We start from the raw sequence: 26,171 nt of genomic DNA, 5'->3' as shown, positions 1-26,171 counted from the left end.
GTATCTGGATTCTTCTGAGGATGCCTTGGTAAAACTAGTAGAAAGTCTAGTCATTAACATAGCAGTGATTGCTTTCTCCTAAAAGCTAAACACAAAGGGAAAGTGTGAAAATACATGTAATTGGAGCCTTGGGATGTACGCTTATGATTAAAAAAGAAAGGTAGTAGAAAATAGAACTGGGAGGGATCATCCAGCTAGTTCATCCTATTACCTAGAGGCAGGATCAGTTCTAGTTTAGCTATTTCTCACAGTTTTTCTCATTTATATTTAAAAACCTTTAGTAACGGAGATTCCACAAGCCCCACAAGTAATGTTTCAGTACTCCTCTATTCTTACTATTCAAAACATTTCCTAATGCCTGGCCTAAACGTCCCTCTCTGAAATTCAAGATTGCTACTTCTTCGGTAGAATATTTTTCTGCATCAGCATTTTAACAATTCCTAATACCCATCACACCTTAATCTTACCTTCTTTAGACTGTATAAACTCAGTCTTTTCAATGTTTCCTGTTCCCTTGTGTTTTCTAGATTTCTAAATAATTTTTTATGGTTCTCTCCTGATTCTCTTCAATTGGTCCACATCTTTCTTCAAGTATAGTACTTAAGCCTCACCACAGTGATCCAGCACAAGCCTCACCACTACTTTGTAGAATGGAAAAGCTCCTTCATGCTTATTGTACATCCCATGTCAGTTTACATCATTTTGGGGGGGGGGAAAAAAAATTCTTTTCCCCACAACTAACAGTGGCCAAATGTCCCTGCCCTTAGCGAATTTTAGGGGTTTTTTTCTTCCATTTTTCAAGGGCCATTCTAGATTCTGACCTCCACACTGTGAACAGAACAGTCTCGGACTGTCAAACCTCAATAAACATACTCAGTAATCTATTCTGGAATAGTTAATGAAAACATTGAATTTTAACAGACTCTGGACAGAACCATTTTAAGCCATAGAGTCAATATATCTTTTTGGTTTGATGCTGAACTACTGCTGATGTCTCCCTGGACTAGAGATCCTTCAAAAAGAAAAGACAGCTCCTGTTACGCAACTGATGCCCACAAGGTCTACACGAGTCTTCTGGGTCTACAGACCTGTGCTATGCATTCTTGTTACTTTCCTACAGACTTGTTTGTGTGATGCAAATTCCTCCCCAGAAATCCCTGCTCATCATCCTCTGGATATTTTGTTATTTGTTTCGGTATCTTTCTGGGCATTAAGGTAGGCTAACAATCATACAGTTCTCTTTAAAAGTAGGTTGAAAAAGGACATCACACCTTGCTGGAAAGTTGCATTCATCATTCAACAGTCTTCAAACTTAAATGATGAGATTTCAACTTCTTCAGCTAATTTTCTAAGGTGCATACTCATAGGTTCAACTTACTTGAAAATGCCTAATTTATGAAACCAGTTGATCTACTCTTTCCTTACTTTACTTTAGAAAAATGCTAACATTTTCAGAAAACCTTACACAACTTCCAATAAATCCATTAAAACTTTTGTTTTAGTTGTTAAAGAGAATTCTAATCACACCACTTTCAAAAGAAAAAGGAAAACCAAAATTGTGTACTATAGAGACTTGTGTAAGGTAAAAGAGCAAATGAAAACCCAAATAATCTCGTGTAACTCAAGTGCTTATTATAAGCCTCTATTTTGCCAAAAGATAAAGCTGAATTCCTTTAGCAGCCTCCAGGTTGCTCTTGAAATGCAATTAGCTCTAAGTTTTACATTCTGCTCCATGCTTCCTTATTTATTGTTGCACTTCACAACCTGACCTCAAAAGATTCCTTTGTTTATTCTGTCTACATCTAGACAAGTGTGTAAGAAACTTGGAAATGACAGATGCTGTGTTTTTCAATTTTGCTAAGGCTGAAAGTGGAAATAGAAGTGCTGGCTGCTTTTGGAACTGATTACCAGACAAATTAGTTTCTTGCCTGACTGATAATTGAAGCTGAAAACACTTGCAGCAACGCTCAGATACATACAGAAAATTACAGCTTAGAGATCCTTAAAAACGAAAAGAAAGTTTGTGTTACACAACTGATATCCGTAAGGTGACTTTCCTGGGTCTAGGGACTTGTACATTCTTTGCTGCTAATGGAAAAACCTGACCAAACACTCACACTGTCCCCATCTTGCCACAGAAAAAAAATCAATAAAAGGACTGAGTTGACATAAAAATCTACAGGTTGAGTCACGTGTATTTGAAAGGAGTCATCTCTGCAGCTCCAAAACAATTTATGGGAAACAGAGGAAGGTGGTGCAGTCTGCCACAGGGATCCTGAGGGACTGAGCGCAGGCTGAGAAATATGGTTGGGGAGACAGATACTGAGGAGAGCTGGTTCCTCCTGTGCTAAGGAACTCTGATTTCCCTTCCAATGGATCACCCAGGGCTGCTACCACAGAGATCAAACAGCCACCGACCAGCTTCAAACTAAAGCATCCCATATGACCTCTGACAATTCTACTACAGTCCATCCTAAAGAGGTAGATGTATCCCGATCAAATATGAAGAGAAGACAGTTACACCAACTGTATACAACAACTAGGCTAATTTTTCTATATTAAAACAATAGATTTGGGTACCTTTGAGATGCTACAACCCAACACTTTTAACTAAGAAAGGTATATTATGCTTTGTAAAATAAAGCATGGATTCATCTATTAGCCCATGCTTAATAAAGACAATCATCAACCACAGTACATCTTTATATATAATCAACAGAATCAGATGCTTTTAACTCTATTCTATTTGATAAGCAGCAATTTTCCCTTCCTGCTAGTTACGCTTATGACAAAGCTAAAACAAACTTTATTGTTTTTTAATTTCTTTCTATTTGAATGATAGCTATGCTCCAGGAAAAATAAAATGTTAAATGCCAAAATGGCATTTATTTAATTTCTCTTCACCAAAATGGTCAAATTTGGGGTCAAATTCAGGTCAGTTTCTCAGTGCTTATCCTTAATACTTTATTTAAAAGGACAAGCATACAGGTCTACTGTAAATTTCTATTATCCTGTGTCAGGTGTTTACTTAGCTTGCTTACTCCACAAAACAAATTCAATGTTGGGATTTTTTGGTCTTCATTTTTTAACATGTTTTTCTGATTAAGCTTTTATGCTCTTATTCCAGTCACAGCTGTTAAAGACTGACGGAGCCCTTAATGACAGTTCACATTACACAGGAAAATGTTCCACAAAAATATTGGACTCCTTTTAAACTAGTTTCCATTTCCTTTTAAAGTTTTCACATTCATCTGCATTTTCAAAGTAATGTTCCTCAATTTATTATGAAACATTAAGTAAGCCTTTTTCCTTTGCATTAAAACAATCAAAGATCAAGTTGGTGTGTACACAGATCGTACACGCTCTCTGTCTATACTGGCTACAGAAGAAACCACTTTGCACCAATACATGCCCAAAATGTGGCGTATAATGGGGTCTGAAATAAAAAAAGGAAGACAGGCAAACTCACAGGACCCAGACTATTAAGCAATGCAGCAACTCGGTTCCATGGAAGCCGCAAGCACAATACTCCTATTTGATCAGGGCAAACACACATCAGCAGGCTCAGAGCCTTCAAGAAATACAGTTGTAATTGTTTTCTGTTTCAAAGTGCAGGACGAGGCCGTTTCCAAGCCTATGGACATTCCTGTGAGCCATTCCCATTCAAGGCACCCAAAGCCAGCGAGCTACAGAGTCGCTTGTGCTCCTCCTTGCAGCACCACAACCCTTGCAAGTCCTTCTGCAAAGCTACAGCTGCTCCGGGTGACTCACAGGGAGGACGATGTCCTCACGTCTCCTCCCCAGGAGAGCTCAGGGCTCATGAAGCCTCCCTCTTCTGAGGGACAGAAGGGCCGCAAGGGCAACTGCGGCACAGCTCTCCCTCTCCCCACTGGGGGCTCAAAGGCAGGTAGCTGTCCCTGAGTAGGATTGTGCCTGTGAGCTAGAAAGGAGCAAACATTCAGGCACGCTACACGCTTAGCTACTCCCACTTGCTACTTCCACGCATCTCCCTACCCAGCATGGATTTTTACTGATGCCCTTCTAAGGCACCCCAACCTCCCTCCGCACTCTGCAGAGCATGTAGGAGACCACCTGAGAGAATCTGGATAGTGGCCAGGCGTTAGCATCTATGGTCCTTAACAGATCTAGCAATGAGCACGTAAGAGGAAAACGAGGTACAAGCAAAATTATGGTCATATGGTAATTCAGTCATTACCCCAACACCATCCACGGATGCCCTGCAGGGCTTTATAATATATCTGACTATTTACCTCCTGCCTTTAGTGACTGCCTCGCAGAAAACAGCATTAGCTCGCTCTGTTGTGCCTCACGCATCCCACCAACGTGGCTGTAATTGCATGTCTGCTGGCAGGAAACTAAATAGCAACAACAAATGGAGACAATAATGTGGGAAGAGAGTATATCACCGAGCACGTGCGTGAGCAGACGCATAAATCTGGCCTGAGTCCACAAAATCTCCCATGCTTTCACACAGGGCACTTCCCCAGTATGTTTATGATTGTTTATAGCAGCCCTGATCATTTTGTAGAATACCAAAGCAAGCACACTTCCTCTATTTAGTATGAGGATTGCTGCTTCTTAATTTAATATTAATTCCTTTCCAGCAACTTTAATTTAATTTAAAGAAATCAAATCTACAGCAGACTAAGTTCTCGTAGAGAAAAACATTGTCTTTGCATTAGGGCCAGTCAAAAAAATTTAACTAGAAAGTTTACTGTCAGAAGATGCAGTTTCACCTACATGAAAACATTTTGTAGGAACATGTCAAATGCAGCAAAGTTTTTAATTTGGATAATGATCAAAAGTTTAAATAAAAGTAACATATTAATGTTTGACATGATCAAAGTGGTTAAACAAACATACTTTTCCAGTGCTTCTGTGAATTTCCATTCCACTTGAAATTTTGGAATTACCTGGATTACTGGAACTGTGATTTCTTGTTGGAAGGTACAATTGAAGTGACAGAAGGCGCACACTCACAACAATTAGGATACACAAGCAAAACAGTGCCGCTCCAGGCAGCTAAACAGTGACCGCTAAACAAAGGACCATCCTGTCAAGTCTCTTCTTTGTTTGCCAAAGTCCTTGGGTTTATCTGTGCAGGCTCTGACAGCTGGATGGAGCGCAGGTCCTTGCAGAGAGGCGGGTGAACATCAGAATTCACCTGGAGGAAGGTGCAGCGTAAAAGTCTACTGTGAAGTGTTGGCTTTCATCTAATGATACAGCACAAACTGGAAAAGATCCCCTCTCTGTACTATAAATAAGAAAGTTTTTAAGGCACTTTTCACTGACTTATTTAGCAGTTGGTTTGGAACAGCTGAAGGAATCCAGATCATCATCCTTTCCAACTATTAAGGCTTGGTAAGGCCAATTCATTACTCTGGAGAGCAGAAAGCAAACTGTTACTTGAATATTAACAAACACTTACTGATTGATCCTGGGAGAACATGGTTATTTCCAATCAGTGTCAAATCTCAAACAAAAGAAAGATTAAGGCATCTATTGCAAATTTCATTCTTTGTTACAAATACTAAAGAACTCTATTTTACGCAGCACAAACTGCTTGCATGGCAAAACAATGCAGTCATGTTACTCTCACTTAACTATTCCTTCCTCATTCAACCCACATATAGTTTCTTATCAACAACAACAACAAAAACCTTCAGAGAATCAGAGTACTTCCAATGAAAATAAAGGCAAATCCACCAACAATGTAACTTAAAGAACACAAAGCAGTAAACAAATTTCTGAGCAATTCCAAATAATTGTTTCTGAACTAAAACCTACCAAATGCTACGGCAGTATAACTAACCTAGCAGAAAATATATGGTGCGTCTGACACTATCACATAGCTTTAATTACCTGAGAGACAATAATGCTAGAATTTAATTAGTTAGAAGCTCAAGCTTTTGGAGTAGCAACTATACAAGCTGTACTATAGTCTCTTTTCCTTTCTAATAGAGCTTGAGCTTCCATGAGGTGTATATAGAGGCTCCGTAATTTCAAAGACAAGACGAACAGTCCAAGCGCATTACTGTTCAGGCCATCGGCAGAGGCAAGATGTTAATATATCATGTTGCTTTTGTGGTTACGCTAAATGACCTTCTCAAGGGTTTTTCTTTCAATCTTCAAGGCAAATACAATAAACGTCCCCATCAAGGAAGGTAAGAATGAATATGCAATAGAAATCAGGAAGAAATGAAGGATGACTATTCAATAAGCTCCTAGTGAAAATGTAAGAAGGGGACTTAAAAATATTCAAAAGCAAAGCACGGTATCTTAAGAAAGTAGAGAGGGAAAAAAACCACAGAAAGATTGTGAAACTACATATATACCCTTTGAAAGTATGTATATAAATATGTGTGTATATATATGTATGCATACATATATTTGTGCGTATATAGATGCGCACGCACACACATACATACACCAACATTCTTTTCTTTCCTTTAGGAAATAGCAGATATGTGCATTAGTCAAACCAAGAAAGTACTAAGATAACTCACAGATGCAATGAGATTAGATGACTTCATCTAATCAGTTGTGTTGTCTAATCTCATTGCATCTGACAGTTATCTTCTTTGTTGTCCAGACAAAGTTTCATTTCTGTATCTTGCAAGCATAAGATAAATATCTTAAGAACTGGGTACATTTGCCACAAACATGATGTGATTATACATGGGATGGTTTCCTTTTTTGGTGTTTCAGAAAAAAGGAAATACCGAGGCTCTTGCCTCCACTAAGTGAAAAACCAAGCACTAAACAGAAGTTTAGTTACCTAAATAGAGAAGCACTTCTTAAATGACTCACAGCTTACGTATATTAGCTTGTGGGCAGAATTAGGCAAAATGGGCAAAATCAAGACCACTTACTAGACACAAGAAGGATTAATGACTGTGCAAAAAGCAAAATGAAAGAAGATGAAAAAGGGGAAGAACTTCTCAGTTAAACTGTGCACAGAAAAAAGAACCAACTTCTATCCCTTCTGTACCTGAGCAGCTCTTTGAAATGATATTTTTTTATTTATTTCTCCCTCCTGCTTGGTTCTACTTCCTAAATTGATGCAGACCGAACACAGAGACAACAAAGACAGATAATTTACATTTCACAAATCCAAAAAAACTTCAATTATGTCTAACCAAAAGGAGAAAGTGTTCAAAGTTGCAATATTTTATTCATACAGACTTGTTATCCGTATAAGCTCCAAAAGGCAAGTATTACATTGAATTAGAGGAGAGAAGAGGTTAATTCTGAACTACAGGAAGGGCCAGCATGTTAATTCACATCTATTTCCAACCCCCCAAAAAGTAGTGGCTCCCTGCCCTAAAGCCTTTAGACACCAAATTTATCTCCTGATGGCAATGCTTTAGCTGCCTGAATGCCATTCATTTGAATAGTTTAAGAAGTAGTGAAATAGGACTTCCCATCACTTCCACCAGTGGTGCAGAAAGTTATGTCCTCTCACAGCAAGTAGCCAGTAATTAATTTTTTTAAATGGGAGGGAAGGAGGAGCTACCCAAAGAGAGAAAAAAAAAAGTAAAATTCACTGAAGAGACATTCTGGTACCTTAGAAGTTGGCGGCATCATAAAATTTGGAAGGCTGATGCATCTTTTTTTGCTTTGACCCCTCTCTAGCTAATGTGCTCATTGTTTTTCTTAGCAGCAATACTAATAAACACTAGCAAGTTTCACAGCTAACCCTGCAGCCTATAGAATCTTCTTGTTCTCTCCCTTCCTTACTTTTTAATACATATATATCTTTTCTTCCTGGCATAACCCCCTCCTTTTCCCTTTCCTCTCCTCCTCTCTGTTTTATGCTTCACTTTGATGTTCTTTCCATATTTCTGGAAAATTTTCACTTCAGATTCTAGAACTGCAGAATATAACAAAGAAGTAACACTGGATTCTTTGCAAATTTTACAATAAGCAAAATTGGACTGCAGTAGAAGAACTGTAAAAAGCACAGATAATATCCTCAAAAAAATATAAAAAACTGCCTACTTCAGTAAATTCCAAATTATGCAGAATTTTTTTATGGTATACTTTACTAGATGAGAAAAATCTCCTCTGAAATGGAATCTGTAGCATTTCTACGCTTTCCAAATCACTATACCCTATTGTCAATAAAACGCTGCACGTGCTGACTCTTCAAGGAGTTAAAAAGCAGAAAGGGTCATATATCAATCTACATGTTTCCAGCCAAACCAATCGAGAACAACCTTGAGATTACTGGGTTTATTCTTAATCAAACACAGATTAACAAAGTAGGTTGTGTGCATTATACTAGGAATTTTTTTCCATATTCACAAGATAGTTAATAACTATAAATCTGATTGAAGCCTAGTTGCCAAATTGAAAAATGACAAGAGGATTTCAAAACATGTAAGGAAAAGGGAGGAGAAAGAAGTTAACACTAGTAACTGTGGCTGAACACATGTTCTATGATATGATGTACTTTTTTCCATGAAAATTGTAATTAAAATCAAAGACTTGGCGCAACTCAGACAAACAAGAAGATAAAACTGCCATCAAAGTATTACAATAAAGGAGTTTTCCCCCCCAATTCACAAGATAATTGCTGCATAACTGCACGCCAGGGAAAATAACTGGAAATTAGAGGGAACATTTAAAAGTTTGCATTTTATAAATTCAGCTGTCAACACAAAGATCTAAATGCACTGGCATATCCAATAAACTCAGAAAGGTTTGGATTTATCAAGATAGCTCTTACTCCCCAAGCCAACCTGTGCAACAGAGAACTAACAGATAGTCTCCAGGGAAACCAAAATCCTCTTGGCAGGTCATGCCTGTATATATATATACACACACATATATACACACACACACAGAGAAAAGGACAGATAGCTTTATAAATGCTTAATGGTACCTGCTGGTTTCTGTTTCTTTTCATTTTAAATCTCCAGTGTTTCACGTGCATTTTCCCCTTCTGTTGTAATAGATGCTTTCAGTCTTGTAAAATCTTACTTAGGATGATACTCTGCGCCAAGTTTGTTTGATTTTTTTAAAAGCTAGAAATGGATTTTTTCCAATCCTATCACTAAAGTCCATATATTACCCTATTTCAGATGTTCTCATTTCTTGACTGCCTCAGCCAATAACATTTCTTTTCTTCAAAAGGCAGCAGTACATACTAAGCACTTAATATTTTAAATTAGAATAACTGAAGTATCGCGGTCACTTTCACCTTTTTATCTTTTTCCTGGCTTGAAATATTTTATTTTTTTAGATAAAGAGAAGACATTTCCAAATTATGCATGCTTTTCAATTGGAAGATAACATAAAGTAAAACTTTTCAGTGTTCTTTTGGTGCTCCTTTAAATCAAATTCCCCTATTTGGGAAATCCTGTGATTTTTCATAAATGTCTGTTAAATTGTCTTCAGCTTTACTGGCAAAACTAAATAAATATTAAAGCAGCCAAAAATGTAACATGTATTGTATAACTAAGCAAGCAGCGTTACTTGAAGGTATATTCTCAATTAGATTTTGGGCCCAGGTTTGGTTATGTTTGAAAAAGAAAGTTGGGTAAGAGAATGCTACATGATCAAATTCAATATAAATACAAGATATTCAGGGGCAGGTAAATTCAATTCAGAGGAAAGGGAGATATAATGCATTTGGATTTTTTTTTAGACATCTAACACTGTAGCAATCCTAAGACAAACCTCCTATGGGCACCTATACAAGACCCAGAACACAAAACAGCTGTTAGATTATAAGCAGAAACAAAACTGATCCACCTAACTCCATGGAACTTTCCAGGAAAACTCCAAATTTTAGAAAGAAATAAAAAGGAAATTAGATCTGCCTTCATTTCCAATCATTAGGCCCACTTGGAGAACTGCAATGAAAAACCAAATGCAAAACATTGTCCAGAAAGTATTTACCATTCCTCTCAGCTCTCCTGCCCCACAATTCTACTTTTTTGCATTGATAAGGGGAATATATTCCCATCATTGCAAATTGTAAGCATACTTCTGTTAGGGTATGGGAATCTCATGTGAAGAGTCTGTGTCTGTACACAAGCAGGATTTAAAGTTTACGGTCACAGCAGACCTCGTCTCACCCTCACGAGACTTGCTCTCAATGCCACCGTGCAGCTGTACTTGGAGATCTCCACTACCCCAGAGCATGAAAGGCAGCAATCCACTTGGAACTAAAGCTTTTCTGGTATGTGCAGCAAAACAGGCCTGAAGAGGAAGATCTTGTGATCCAAATCCTCACTGTTTAAAACTGTCACAGGAAACCCTCTCTCTGATGACCTATTTTATGTGCGAAGATTTGCATGGGAATGTAATCATAGAATATCCTGAGCTGGAAGGGACCTACAAGGATCATTGAGTCCAACTCCTGGCTCCACACAGGACCAGCCGAATCAGAGCATATGACTGAGAGCATTATCCAGACGCCTCTTGAACTCAGTCAAGCTCGGTGCTGTGTCCACTTCCCTGGGGAGCCTGTTCCAGTGCCCGACCACCCTCTCAGTGAAGAACCTTTTCCTGATATCCAACCTAAACCTCCCCCATCGCAGCTTCATGCTGTTCCCTCGGGTTCTATCACTGGTCACCAGAGGGAGCAGATCAGCACCTGCCCCTTCGCTCCCCCTCATGAGGAAGCTGTAGGCCACGATGAGGTCTCCTCTCAGTCTCCTCTTCTCTAGGCTCAACAAACCAAGGGACTTCAGCCTACCCTCATATGTCTTCCCCTCTAGACCCTTCACCATCTTTGTTGCCCTCCTTTGGACACTCTCCAATAGTTTTATGTCCTTTTTGTACTGTGGCACCCAAAACTGCACGCAGTACTCGAGGCAAGGCCGCACCAGCGCAGTGTAGAGTGGGACAATCACTTCCCTAGACCTAGGGATAATGTAATCCCTATCAAGCAATTTCCCCAATGGTTCCTGAAATTTGGCATGTGGAAGAGCCATGTGTTACCCACATCTGTGATTTCTAGAATGACCACATAAACTAAAAGTCCGGAAGATATAAAGCTAGAACCACCACATGGATCAGTTACTTTGCAACAAATTAGGCAATTACGTCCTTTAGAAATGAGGTAAGGGAGAATTAAGAGCTATACCAAAGAGGCCCTACTTTACAGTTAATACATTATTGGCTTTGCTGACTCTATTGGTACACAAAGGTGGTTAAAGATCTGATTAAAATCAGTAGTAGAGAAAACACTTTTTGCTGACTTTTTGCTATCTGTATTGCTATTTATATAGTGCTATTATACAAATTCCTGCTCAAGTTTTTTTGCCATTAGCATAGCTAATGAAAAGTGATTCCCACTGATGAGGCTTTTGTTCTCCAACCTCTCTGCTGCCATGGCCTCAGATTTCCCTTCTCTTTTCTTCCCCCCCCTTGGATTCCTCAAACTGATGAGAAACAGTGATTCTGTGGCTATGTTGGAGCGAGGCACTGGCTTGCTGGCCAGCAAGCTGTCACCGAGAGCACATGTGGCTCAGATCTCCTCACCTTTCCCTGATCAACGTGGGTCTTTGTCTTCTACCCAACTGCCAGCTTCCACAAAATTAGGAGCAGCCTAATTGTCTTTTAAAAATTCTAGCATATTGGTTTGAAATTGTCCAGTTATAATTATTTGGAGGAATGAGACAGACAGACTGCAAGCCTTTTTCAAGTCTCGTTTCCCTAGGAAACCAATTCAGAAACAAAAAAGAAAAAACCCGTCGCACTACCAACTCCAAACCCTCTGAAAAAAAAAAAATCCTTCAAAAGTTAGGCCCCGAAAAGAAAAGAAAATCCTGCAAAAGGTACTATGAGATATTGCCTTTGGTAACACCTCTGACGGTGTATTTAACAGTGATAAGGCTTTCGCAGAATATTGAAAACTACTAGCAAGCAATAGTTTCACCACTGGCACCTAAAAGAAGTATGTCACTGCCAAACACACCACATCACTTCAACTTGGCAAGAACGCTTGATAGAAAGCCAGAGAGTAGTGGAAAAGGCTGTTAAAAGTTAACAAAGCACTTCCCAAAAGTACTGTTTTGTTTTTTTAAGCAAGTCTGCTAGAGCATGGGTGATGGATTTACTGAAGAAAAAAGTTTTTCTTGGCAAAAAAACTCTGCTTTTTTTGCTTAGAGCAAATTTTCCTGTCACTCTCCAGAATCTGAACTCCTACTCCCTCGTTTCAGAAAAATGTAGCCAGTTTCTGTTTTCAAGTAAAGAATTCCCACACAGTAATACTGATAGCATGCAAATCTATTGCTTAATACGGGTCATGGGAAAATGGCCACAAATTCAAGCATCATTAGAACAGAATGACCATAGTCAGATTCTAATATTTTTTTTAATTTTTTATTTTGCAATAAAATGGTTGTTTTGCCATTTTGTTTTGAAAGAGTAGTAGACTATTTCTCCAAATGTTTATGAGAAGGCATCATTTTACCTTTATTTCTCAGTGTAGTTCTGTCAGAAAAAAATACTGCACCTAAAACATTTATTGGAGATGAAAAGGTAAGAAGTGGAGACATCTTACCTTCAAAGCTGCCAAAGAATGAGTTAATGAAGTTATACTCTAATCCCAAAATAGTAAGTACATGCAATAAAGATGTAACAGATGTCCTGTCCAACAGGGACAGAATTCTTTCATGGTATGAAGGTGGTAATTAAAAAACATTATGCAGACAATCTTAAGATCTAAGCCTTTCCTTACCCCCTGGATAGGATCCTTTTCAGGTTAGTGACATCAAAAATTTAGTTTCATAAATGCACATTCTTACTGATTAAATAATAAAATACAGAAGCAAATGAACATGTTAATTCCTAGTTCCTTTTACAAGGAATATAAAATAAACTTTATAGGTGGCACAGTGGTGTATGATGATGCATATTCACAGACAGCATACAACACCAGAATTGTTCACTATTATTCTTGTCAGGCACTGCTAGCACAGGCAATACCTCAGGAGCAAACTCGTGAAAGCGTGCAAAGCACAGTACCTCTATGCTTTGGCTAACACTGGTTTTTCACTGTTCCTAATAACGCAACCCAAAGAGAGGTCACAAGCAGCATTGCGTGGCTCTAAATTCTAATCATATGGCAGCCCACGTTCAAGACACTTTTGCTTCTCTCCATTCCCAAGTGTATTCTGCAAAACAGATATAATTTCTAAATCCTTTTAGGTCAAGAAGGGCCAGATCTGCTACTGGATAATAATGAAATATCACTGATAAAATAGTCTGAGTTTCCACCAATTGTTCTGGAAGGGTTCCCTGGAAGTATCTGTTGATGAGCAGACCAATTTCCCCCAAAAATTTACTACAATAAAAAAAAAACCTAAACAAACAACAAAGCCGACAACTAGTGCAAGAGTGCAGCTTGACAACAAAGTCTTACAATTATAAAGTATTTTATTCAGTGAACATGTGGTGAAGAACAATGAAAATAATCCCACAGAATATGTACAATTTTATCTATTTGATCATTTGAAAGGCTTCATCAAGGCATTCAACCCAGCTGGAAAAATCGGGTAGAAGAAGGGCTGCAGAGAAAGACAGATGCTGCATCTGAGCTGAGCATTCCTTAGTAAATAAACAACAAAAACAAAACAAAACAAAAAAGCGATTCTGACACAGTTCCAAACTTTATGAGACAATAACTTAACAAAAGACCATTTATTCTGTCACTCTCTTTTCGTTCTTTTGTTTTGTGATTTGAGATAAAAGTAGATGCTAATTTTTTTTGCTTACTAATAATCTGTACAATAATTACTAGTGAATTAACCCATGCAATTTAGCACTATTTGTCAATTCTTATATCAGTTGTTATTAAGAAATTCAGGAAACAATTGTTCAAATAAAAGAATGCCAATAGAGGGCTTAGCAACCAAGGAACTACAGCAATAGACTGCTGTTTATTTATATTTCACCAGTAACCATATCTTGGCTTATCTCTAACTTTCTCAAAATTCCATCTATTTATTTGTAAACCTCATACCTCATTCTCTTTCAGATTTAAGGCCTTTTATCAATTGATTTGGAAACACATGGCATCTTTAGGACTTCTCCCATCCTTGATGTCTTTAATTTTTTATGTGCCACATAGTATGCGAAAGCCTCTGTATTAGCAGACTGAGATGAACGCTTTCAACTGATGGCTGTTTAACAGAGACAGGCGATATTTTTGCAGTTCTCAACTCAACTGATGACTGTCAAGCTTGTCTTTCGTGCATTGATCAAGAGCTACAGCTCACAGCAAAGGCTTAATGAGATTCTCTTCCCCTTGAAAGGGCTGTTTCTTTCAAGAAGAATCTGTAGCTAATCAGTGCAAGTCTTAAGTTGAGAGGATGGTTATTTGGGGGGGGGGGCGGAGAACGAAAGGAACAAAACAGAGTTCTTTACAATTTCAACAAAACAGAGCTCCATTTATATGAAATAAGCAGGGTTTGCAAAAACCAATTGGCCGGAAAGCCTTAAATTTGCAGTTCCTGCACAAGACCTTATCACCATGCACGTGGGTTACCATTTACCAGTAAGAGCCATACCAGTTAGCTCCGGCAGCTGAGTAAGCATCGGACTCAGCTGAAATTCCTCATATGCTACTTCGTATCTGGGAAACCCCCTCACACTGCTGCGGATCCTAAGTTTATCATATAGCACTGTGTGTCACAAGTATCAAATCATTTGCAAAAGCATGACTGCACGCAAACCAAGAGTTTGCTGGGTGTGCAAGTTATATCACAGAAAGCAAGCTGTCATTTCACACAGTAATTATATCACTTGGACTCCATTTAAGTCCAGTATATTACATATTTGTATGACTGCAATAAGATGAAACCAAGTCACCGAGACTTGTGTTTAGTGTTTAAGATACAGGGCAAAAATATGCAACACATGCCAGAGTTTTGCCAAGATACCTGAACAAGTGCCAAAGGAGCTGGCTTGGGAACTGGAAGCTGAGCACAATGTTCAGCAAATGCTACTAAGTTCTCGTCCTCCACATGAGCCATGAACGTTTTTCCAGACTGCCTCATCACTTAAAGACATGGCCACAATCTGGAGGCCCAGATCAATCATTATCAGCTTTGTAATAAGTTATGGCTGCACGACAGTAATGTTCAAACAGTATTTCACCAAGAAATTACATTGAAGAGTTCGGAAATTGCTGCAGACTGGCCACGAACCAGCAAGCACGTGTCAGAAGCACCTGGAATGCAGCATTAAATTGAGACCTCATGAAAAAAGGCGCATTATATCTGACCCAATTTGAGATTTTGCTTGGCAGTACATTTACATCTTGTACAGACAGAACACTTATTAGGCTACCTACCACTTGTGCACATACATATAGGCACTGAAAAACAAAACAGAAACAAAGGTCGTGCGTAGATAATGCACTATCATGGACATAGGATCAATGCCTCTCTCTATATAAAGTCAAGGTAAATAAAATGCAGGTCAGGCATTCGCACACAAACCCCATGCAAATGCCGTAAGAAGACTAACCTGAAGAACAGTTAACAGGAGACACAACCATTAAGGTTTGCAAACTACATTATTTTGCTGAGTACAACATTCATAACCTTAATTTAAATTGCAGTCACAATTATGCTTGTTGCTAAAGCAACAATTCTACCTATTTACAGAACTGGGCAAAGAAAATGAGAAATCCTGCAGTTTCAATGTACAATAGACATGATATATTTAAACTACCTAAACGTTCTCAGGTTATTCTTCAAAATTTAAATCGAATGTTGATCTCTCCTAGTAATGATAGCATTTTAAGGTTTAAAGTAACCTTTCCCTGTTCAGTAATGAAATAAGCCTACCACACTCAGGGGAGGTTTTTCATGTCACTTTCAGATTCAAGAAACAAAACAAGTTGTCATGAAAGACCCAAAAGGGATCTGAACCCAGAAATGTAAGTTGTCTGCTTCAGTACAAGACCACGTGCCTGCCTGTGCAGGACACCATGGGTTTTATTCAGGCAGAACTCAATAGCAAATCTTGTAAGAACAACAGCTGCAGTCCCTGCCAGGCTTCACTGATACCAACACAACAGAAAAGCACATCTCCGGCTTCCAAAACACGGAAAACTCACACAATGCCATGTCTTCTCTTCCTGCTTAACAAGTCAAATGATATCTGTCCCTCCATTTTTACTGTCATCCATCACCCTCAAGGTTTTTCAGTTTGTGTGTTCAGCTCCTCTTGTCCCTTGACATTCCCTATTTTATCTGCTCTGCTTTCTCTTGACGTACCCTCCTTTTTGAAGACCTTGTCTCCTCTTCCCACCATGCACAAATACCCACATCTATCCTGGCAACAAAGTTAGCAGAGCATATGAAGTGTCACACCAACACAGCCCTCTTAGGCTTCCAGACACTGAGAGATGCTGCTGTGAACCCTCTTCCCTGTCAGAACACAGTGGCCGACACCACAACAACGGCCTTACGCACAACGTTTGGGGTCTCCATACTCATGACCTACAACAGCATGGGTCCAGGCCAGGGTGGTTCTACCTCTCTGGAAGATATAGCAAGAGGTGTCAAAGGCCATCAGGGCAGTGCCCTTCCCTTCTCAACTCATGAAAAGTCACCTGGTCACATATCCCTTTAGGGGAGCAGCAGCAGCAACATGGTCCGGCTCCTGGAACTCCTCTCAGCTGCACGTGTGATCCTCTGCAGAGAGCCCACAGCATGGATGAGTCACATTGTATTGGGGAGTAGGGGGTGTTCACTGGAAGGACGTTGGGTACAGACTTGCTTTTTCTCCCCATTTCAGCATGCAGCCTGCACACAGGGTACACACCCCTCACATTCTCCCCATGACTGAAGGTGCAATGCCAGATGCCCAAGCCAGGCTCTGCTGTTTAGTTTTTGTTCCAGCTAATCCTCTGAACACACCAATCCACTGGGGACTGTTTCTGGTGTAAGTCATATCAGCACCCCATCACCCTTTTTCCCCATCTTTGCCCCTGCCCCAGAAGTTCCAGATCACACCTTCCCTCTTTTGCTTTTCACTTCCTTATAACTTTTGGGCAATGTTGGTCTTATCCGAGAATAAAGCTGGCAAAGGTGTTACGTGAACTCTTTTGCTGATCCATTGCTGTTTAGCTGCAGCTGTGCCTTCCACTTCGCTTTTTCAGCCGAGAAGCCTCAAGCGCCCACATTTTCTGGGGTGCAGCAGCAGGAAAGTTATGGCAGGGAGCCTGGGCTAGGGATGCTGTAGCTCATCACAAGGCTGACAGGCATCTTGATTGCTGCATTTTTTGTGGGAAAGAGTGTGGAGGCAGTTTCTAGGATTGAAGGATTCTGGCTATGAAGACCCTTTGTGGAGCTTCATATGAGCTGACATGTCAGCTGAGTGTTGACAGCCTATCAAGCAGCTGACAGGGCACGGTCCTGCTCTGAATGGAGTGCTTCAGCCAAAAGCCTAGGAACAGGACTGGCAGGCCATTTCTTCTGCAAGTTAAAAGGAAAGCAGAGAAGGAACAGATGCTTCCCAGGGAGAGATGCATGCTTCCTTGTTGTGAGTAGGGGAGAGCAGATCTCCATACTGCAGGACTTAATCAGCCTGTACTACCCTCCTTCCTTGTCCTTAAAAGTCTTTCCTCTCCAAGCCAGGGGAGCAGAAGGACAGGCTTTGTCACTCCTCCCTTTGTCACTTCTCAGAAGAGCAGGGCACAAGATTCACCCTCAACCCTCCCTTTTCCTGCATGGTGTGCTGCTACTACCTTTCAGGTATGCTTTTCCTTAGTGAACAACTCAGTCCTCAGTCTGTTAGGTTTCCTGAGGGCCATTGAGCCAGTAGCCAAAGGCATCTGCCAAGAGGAAGAAAAAGTCAAAATGGACATTGAGAGTCAGGGAAGAGACAAAGTAACTAAGCTCACCTAAAAGGGACAAACGGTCGAATGCGACCAGAAGAACGGTGAATCTCCTCACTTCTAGACACTCAGCTATGCTGTGCCTCTCTGCAAGGGCAGCGTTTGGACGATGGCATTGCAGACCTTCATCATGACTTTGCCCACTGCAAGTTTTGCCTTCTCTCACCAAACTGTTTAGCCACTGGCCAATAGGTAATGCAATCATGGGACTCCACAGGGCAACAGCCACACCTGTGAGAGCAGGTTTGGACTCCCAAAATTTCATCCAGTGATGGCAAAGTCATGTCAGTAGCTTGTAACAGCAACCAGTTCTGACCTACCACGCTATCCTCAGTGCAGAGAAGCAACCACTAGCCCTATCAGTCCAACCTTGTGTCCCACACCCATAGCACCCTCCAGTGATCTAGGGCAGAGCACACACAGAGTGAAAACTCAAGATAATAAAGCACAGTCCATGTCTTCCTCCTCAGACAAAAGTAAGGAGAAAGCAGGAGGGAGTCAGCTCACCTGGGGTGTGCTCACGCAGTAGCTGCCACAGCTGAAGAGGATGCTTCTCATTCCATCCTCAATTCCATCTCTGGCCATTGGCAAAAAAGTCAAGAGAAGTCACCAGGCAGTAGGTGCAATGGTAGCAGGTATGAAAAAGCAGGAATGGAAAACAAACCAGGAACAGAAGTAGGAACAGAAATTAGACTTGCTTCTGCACGTGAAATCTCTTTACAAGCATCACTGGCAGAGACAATGACAAGCTACAGTCATTTGTGCAAGACAGACATTGGGACAAAATGGCACCTCCTAAAGTGGCTCCCAGAAAGGCCTGCAAGCCAGAAAGCAAACATACATCAGGTACCTTTCCTTCAGGTTGCTTTGAGCCACTTGCAGAGGGATGTTCACTGTACCGGAGGACACTAACTCTTGTCCAAAGTAAAACCCTCAAAATGCATTTAATGCAGTGCAAACTCCCCAGAAGCAACTGCTCCAACCCGGCTGTCTACTCCTCTTGCGCCACACTACTGGCTTAAGATATGCACAGCCCAATACCAGCCAGTGCTGAGCTACGTGAACCCTTGGGTCTGATCCAAGACAGTTACAGGTTATGTGAAATAGCTAAATGTCCACACTGCTGCCATCACAATAGAGACTCTTTTTTCTTGCTATAGGAAGATTAGAAAAATAAATGCAAAAAGAAAAAATGCCACACAACCAAGGTACATCTACTCAGTGTTTCTTTTCAGTATGATTAAGAAAAGCGACTTCTCACAGTCAAGAGCAGCTGGCACAAACAATTCCTGGTTTCTCTCAAAGGGAGTATCCTCCACTCAGTATTAACTAATTCTAAACCTTTCATTTGCATGAGACTTTTGCCAAACAACACTTATTTACAAAGCAAATGATTAAGAACTCCATTAAAATTAAAATACTACATAGATTTTGTATAACATCTTTTATCTGGCTGATGTCAAGAAATTTGTAGTTAAAAGTCATAAAAAGACTAAGCAGATTACTACAGACATGCCTCCTAATCACTTCTCTTCCATAATAAAACCATGAGGTATTTATTATTCAAAGTTACAAGCCACCATGTGATCTGTTCCAGTTAACCAGAGGGGAAATTTTGTTTCTAAGAAAACAGGATTGGGCCCCTGTGGCTTGAAGAATTTCACCATTCCATCAGAAACGTCTGTTTATCAGCCCTGATGACTGCCAATCTGGCTCCTTGGCTCTTGAACAGCATCAAGAGTATGAAAACCACGTGAAGATTGGAAAAATGTGCAAAGTCAGAGGCAAAAGAAAGGACTGGGCCACTCAGAAAGATCACGTGCAATTTTTGAGTTGCTGATAGAAAAAGTTTCTTGAAAGTTCAGAGCTCTTTCTAGACATATCTGTAACTATTTTTCCATGATGCAAGTGAATTACAACATTCATGCACGTGTGATGTACAGTATGCATCTCTTGTAAGAATTCAATAACTACAATAAAGAAGCTTCAGCTAACATCGTAGACACAATCTATGACTGCACGGTAAGAATGGCTTCAGTCTAAGAATGAGAACAGACCAGGGAAGTTAGCACAAACATGACCATTGCAGCACTCATTTTTTTCACAATGTGAAACACGCATAAATAGAAAACATCCTGCAGATGTTCATTCGCTCCCTAATACATTTTTCGTTTGCACACATCCATTGCCAACTACACATGCAGAATCCACGTAGAAAAAGTGGCTATTACATTGCTAGATGTATTTGGGGTGGGATTCCATAAAAGCATCTAGAAGAAAACTATGCTTCCAATCACAAGTTGAAAATACTGTTCCAAAACACATCATATGCGTGCTCTAACATATTTGAGATTTCTAATACACATACCATATTGTATCTAAGCTTTCATCTAGCCTATATGTATTGTTCTAACACAAAATAGCAGTGCCACAGTTCAGTTGAATCTTGGAGACAGGCAGTACCAGCAATTTGTATTTTTTTTCCCATTTGAAAGTATGTGAAAGGTACAGCTTTTTTGCAGGTATATAACTGTTAAGATAGCAGCTAGGAAATTTAATTCATAATATTGACTAGATTCTTGGTTTAGATCCAGTGAAGGCCATAATCTAGCTGCTAGAGCACTGGAGTGCACAGGACCTATTCCCAGTTCTGTCACAGTCATGATATGTCTTCAGATAAAGCTCTTTGTACTTTCTGTTGTACAGTGCAGCCATAAAGCGAGACGTAAAACATTGAATGTTCATATCCTCATGAATTACCCCCACAATAATATAAATGCATATACAATACATACACACATGTATGTATTACATACATATTATTGATGTACAGATACAGATATACATATAGAAGAGAGACTGTGTGCATACAGTCTACCATAGCGAGGATCTATATAATTATGGAAAGCAAAGCTTGTATTTAGAAACTAAAATATGTCTAACAGATTTTACTCGAGTTATGCATCCTTATTAAAAAGCCAACCATGGTAAAGAAGTTCAGATTATTCTTAACAATTCTTTAAAGCAATTACATTTATGATGTAATTTATTGCATTTATTAAACTACTAACATATGGAATGCTCCTTTTATGTCAAATTGTAAGTTTCCCAAGACACACAAATAAGTTTTATAAACTGTTACAGCATGAACGTTTCATTTCGCTGTGACTTATAGTGGCAAGTCCTGAAGGCTGACATATTACTACAGATTGTAGTTCACTTCAAACAAAATACCAAGAGAAGCCAAAAAATTTCATTTCTTCATGTCTGCATTAATGGAGAGGACTGAAGCCCAGATCCAGCAAGCCCCTTATGCCAATCCTTGTTATTATGTGCATATTTTCAAGTGCATATGATCAAACTAAGTTGAATAGGATATGCACATGGACAAAGCTTAAATGAAGGGGAAGCATTAGCAGAATCTGGGCTATGCAGAAGTAATCCATTGGCCTCTGCTCATCATCTTACTGCTGTGAACCTGATATATATTAATCTCCTCTGAAGCAATGTTTTAGTCTGTTGTATATGATCTATACACAGTCTGGTTCAAGCTATCACATCACATTAATAACCTAACAATATTTCGCTTTGCTAATTTTATTTCATCACTCCTGAGGACAAAGCGGTGGTAACAGACCAGGGAAACTGGAAATACAAAACTTGAATGCTAATTTCATTTATGTTCTTTTGCTTACAGAAATGAAAACAGGAAATTAAATAACTTCACCAATGGGGAAACCATTGCTTTTACTAGTCTTAAATCAAATAATAACACCTATGAATGTAGGGTTGCAAGGTTTGTTCTTTTTGCAGACATACAGCCACTTGCTCAGAGAAGTGGGGGGGTTGTTTAGTTTTGATGATTATTTAAGTGAATGGTGAAAAGAAACAGAAAGCAGAAGCCAGGCACAAATAACTACTTAATGCAATATAAAGATTACTGATAGGAAGAGATGGTAAGCACTGAAGTCAAAACCAAATATTATGTTCTGTAGCAAACAGAATTTCCTGATAAAAAAATGCATACAAATTCTATAGGAAAAATGCCTTCTCTATCCTCAACTCATACACCTTCCAGTGCATGACACTTCTAAGTTCCAATTAGACTTCGTCTTTCCCCTGTCTGAGGGGAAAACTGAGGGGGTTTTATCAATTTAAGCCTACATACGACTGAAATTCAATCCCAAATTAAGAACATGTCCATACTGAACTGTTTCTTTAACTACCGATTGTAATATAATAATGTCTTTTATAAAGGTTCATTAACATATTATTAGTGTCTTTATTAGAAAAAAAAACCAATAAAAATAAATCAAAAGCCCAGCCACAGGAGTTGTAATAAGACTGTAACAAATGTTTTTTGAGCAGTATAACTGGTTCCAAAACATTATTGCATAGTATCCAGCAGCTTGTCAGAACTTGAAATACAGATAACACTTTCAAATTTTATATATATATATGTATGCATACATATAAAAATATATATATATACACACACACATATAAAAAATGCCTCAAATCAGAAGGTTTTATGTGTGCAGTAAATTTGTTCTAGTAGGAGTACAGCCCTGGTAAAATACATGTCCTTAGACACAACACAACAAAAAAAACCAGTGGAAATGTTGAAATGTAACTAATAACAATACTTTTTAAATAATTTTCTTTAGGTTAAAAAAAAAAATCAAAATAAAGAGACAAATTCTTGACAATAAGGATAAAAACCATATACCCTTGTATTCCCATTATAACTTAGGAACTTCTTTGGGACATGTGAAGTATTGCCATTTTTCATTCCGTCAGTCAAAACATCTGGATTTTAGTGGTTTTATAGCACAAATGGCTTGTTCAGAGTATAGCCTTTTCCCATTTAAAAAAATTTATACCTCCACTTCATTTTCATCACATGGCTAGCATATGTTTCATGCCAACTTTATTCAAGGGCAAAACCTGTCGTAACTCATCAGGCCAATGAATTATTATAGGGATGTAAAGCAAAGCAATAAAAAAAAACCCAACACCAAAACAAAACCACACAATCCAATCAAGTCATTAAAAAAACCAAACACCCACAAACCAAACTCTACAGTATTCTGAGAAGGTAAGAGATAAATAACTATTTTCTCAGAAGGTTTCTCTCAGAAGGTCATCATAACTGAAGAGAGGTGAAAGAAAAGAAATAAAGGATGATGAAGAGCAGCTCAGTTTCTGTATGACTTGTCACTGCAAGTGAAACTTTCCAAAATAAGTAGATCAGATAAGAGCAGGGAAGGAATGCAGATTATTGAAATACTTCTATTTCAAATGAAATAACAAAACAAATCAGCTTGCCCCATGGTTGAAAACATGGTTGCTTTAAATTAAACAGCAGCCCACAAGCTTTGGACAGCACAGATGACAAAAGAATAGAGCACAGTTTGACATTGTCAAGGGACAACACTGAAGACAGACTGTGATTTCTTGGAAGAGGCCACCTTAGCAGGAAGAAAGGGAAGACTCATAAACAGACATTATAAAGCCAACAACTCAAAATGAGCATACCCACCACAAGTTTTTGAAATGCCTTAGCAAAGTGCTCCTTATACCTCAAGTGCCAATCTATACTAGACGATAACTCTTTGTTACTATCAATTATCACACTTGCTCAACAAGTAAAGGACAGTGGCAAATCTAACCATTTTAATTCTGAAGAACCACGCAGATTATCAGTGTTGTGGCACACAATGGAAACTGATGGGTTCTCCATTGCCTGCTTTCCTTGAAAGCTTGGGAAGTCTTTCTCTAGACGCTTCGCTTTCAAGTACGTCAATCCTTTAACACTGGGAAACATCAGAATGAAGGTTACACTTGCGACCTTAATTCTGTCTTTTGCATCTATGCATTATTTATACAGTTCTTAAATAAGTGATCAAACACTATTTTCCAGTGGACGTCTGCATCAGTGCAGAACAAGGCTCAAGTTCAGAAATTAACAAAAATGTGTAATAAGGGAGCATATTTCCTTACATTCCTTCAGCTGCGTATGTCAGAGGGTAAACAGTAACCAAAGACTGCAAGAAAAGTTAAGTTTCTGGCTAACATAGCAGGAAAATGACCAGCAGGACAGTATTTTATCCCTGTTTTCAACAGAGTGATGCTAAGGGAATGAGTTCATAAGAGTGCGAGCTGATTTAAAGAAGGTCCTTTTTCTTTTCCTGACTGCGTATTCCCACCACTTCTACCAGCTCCAGCATTCTTCAGACCCTTCCACAAGACACTGATCTGGCAGAGAAAAACCAAACAAAAAGACTGCATAGCTTTCTGCCAGATCCATGAGTTAAATCAATTCACTGAGCAGACAGGAGGTAAGAGAGGGGAGCAATATCTCCCCACATATAGCTGCAGAAAACTTATATCCACCTAGCTGCCTGTGAAACTGCTGTTCAAATGTACACCACATTCTGGAAGTGATCTCTGATTATCTGGATATCAGATTTGAGAATACAAGCAGTTCCAAACTGAAGATGTGACCAGCATCCACATTTACGTCTAAAGTCAATGAGAGCTGCTTTTGGAACACATGAAGAAAAGCTAACGACTTGGAAAACTTCTAGCAGTAATCCATCTATTAGGTCCCACTTGCAACACGGAGATTATCACATCCTTCTCACTGTTAAGATTAAATGCTTGAGAGAGATAGAGTTATCAGAGCAGTAAATGTTATAGAAAAGCCCCAGAGAAAAATGAGTACCTATCTTCAGAGCCAGGCTCACTAGTGTTGTAAACAAGGCCTAGAATAAGGATACAATAAAATACTCTGCAGCCACTCATAATTTAACATGGTTTATTCTAAAAATCTAATGAAGTAGAAAACCTGTGGAAAAAATTATGTCAGGATATATACACACACTGAAAGGGCTAAAGCGGATTCACAGAAGACAGACTTCACAATCCAAATGCTCTTCTTACACAGCTGTGAGCATTTCATTTTTAGAAGCCTCTGAATCCACATGGGCATAGGTGAAACACTCATTAACTCTGGTTATCTGCAAGGTTATTTCTGAGCAAAAATATAAATGAACCAGTGATGCTGTCACCATTGCGAAAAACCTGGAACGTTGTAACACTATATAGTGGGACATGAGCCTTCGTTCAGCCTATTACATGAACAGGGAGCGAGCCAGCCGCGTAACCACAAGCTGTTGCCCTGCAAACCCTGAGAACACATAGTCATGGGTGATACTAAGGAAAAAGAGCAGGAACAACAGCTCCATCCCCTCCTCGTCTGCCTATCCACTGGCATCTTCAGAGACATGAGTGATGGGGATACAACATGCCAAAGCAGAACTCAATGGGAGCTGGATAGCTTACACTTTTTGGCAAGCCAAAGAGTTTGATAAAAGGATTTCTACTCATAGTCTCTTTAAAACCATGCCTCCCAAAAATCAAAATATAACAATCTATGATGAGTAATAAAAACGTAGAAGTATGCTTTACAACAAATCTATCCATTTAATCAGACTTGGAAAATCTGGGTTTAATTTTTTGCTCTGTGCCAGACATCCTCCGTGCCTGACATCCTCTGTGCCTGAGGCAAGTCATATTGCTATCGCATGTACTGATTCTTCCTCCATACAGTGACAAAGACGAGACTTCATTATGTACCAGAATGCATAAGCTAAAGCTTATGAGGCAATCAGCGATGAGCATCTCAGAAAAGCCCATAGAAGTGTGTCTTCAATATTAATTTCATCTTCACTGATGACACAATGTGCAGTACATCTCAGAAAAAGTTGTCAGACTATCAAAGGACATGAACTGTTCGCTTTGGTTACACTAAGTTTATGTAGTTTTATTTCAAAACCGTAAGAATCCACGAGTACAGGAGAAAAGCACTACAAAAAGTCTGCAAAGACAAAATGTCTCAGCTCCCACATGGCCTACAAAAGCACACTCCTGTCCAACCACCTCTTCCAAACCTCCACCTTTTTCCAAACTTGCAGCAAGTTTTAAAAACCAACAAATTCACATTACTCTGGGCTGAACATACTGAACTGCACTAGAGGTGTTACATCAAGCGACGTACTAGCAGCTCTTTGTCTCACACAGTGAGAGACATACCACTTTGGCTTTTCCTTTGACCTGACTTGCAAAACAAGAAAAGTAGCAGCGCTCTGCAGGGCAAAAGCACAGAGGCTCTACCTGGCACACTGCCAGCTAGCTATAACAGATTTTGGTACTGTGTTGTTTTATATATAGCAAGAAGCAGGTCCCAGCCTTCTGCTCAAGCTTCAGATTTCCAAAT

The 26,171-nt window shown here is 39.3% G+C and overlaps 1 protein-coding gene across 2 annotated transcripts in view; it reads right to left on the bottom strand.

Annotated features, from left to right (window-relative positions):
- RFTN1 (raftlin, lipid raft linker 1) overlaps positions 1–26,171 on the bottom strand; it is a 101,031-nt gene that overhangs the window by 61,039 nt on the left and 13,821 nt on the right. The window lies entirely within an intron of this gene.

The sequence above is a fragment of the Balearica regulorum genome, chromosome 2 (genome assembly GCF_011004875.1).
Source record: "Balearica regulorum gibbericeps isolate bBalReg1 chromosome 2, bBalReg1.pri, whole genome shotgun sequence".
Taxonomy (NCBI): Eukaryota; Metazoa; Chordata; class Aves; order Gruiformes; family Gruidae; genus Balearica; species Balearica regulorum.
Note: the sequence above shows the minus strand (reverse complement) of the source record. Positions and strands in the feature narration are given on the sequence as shown.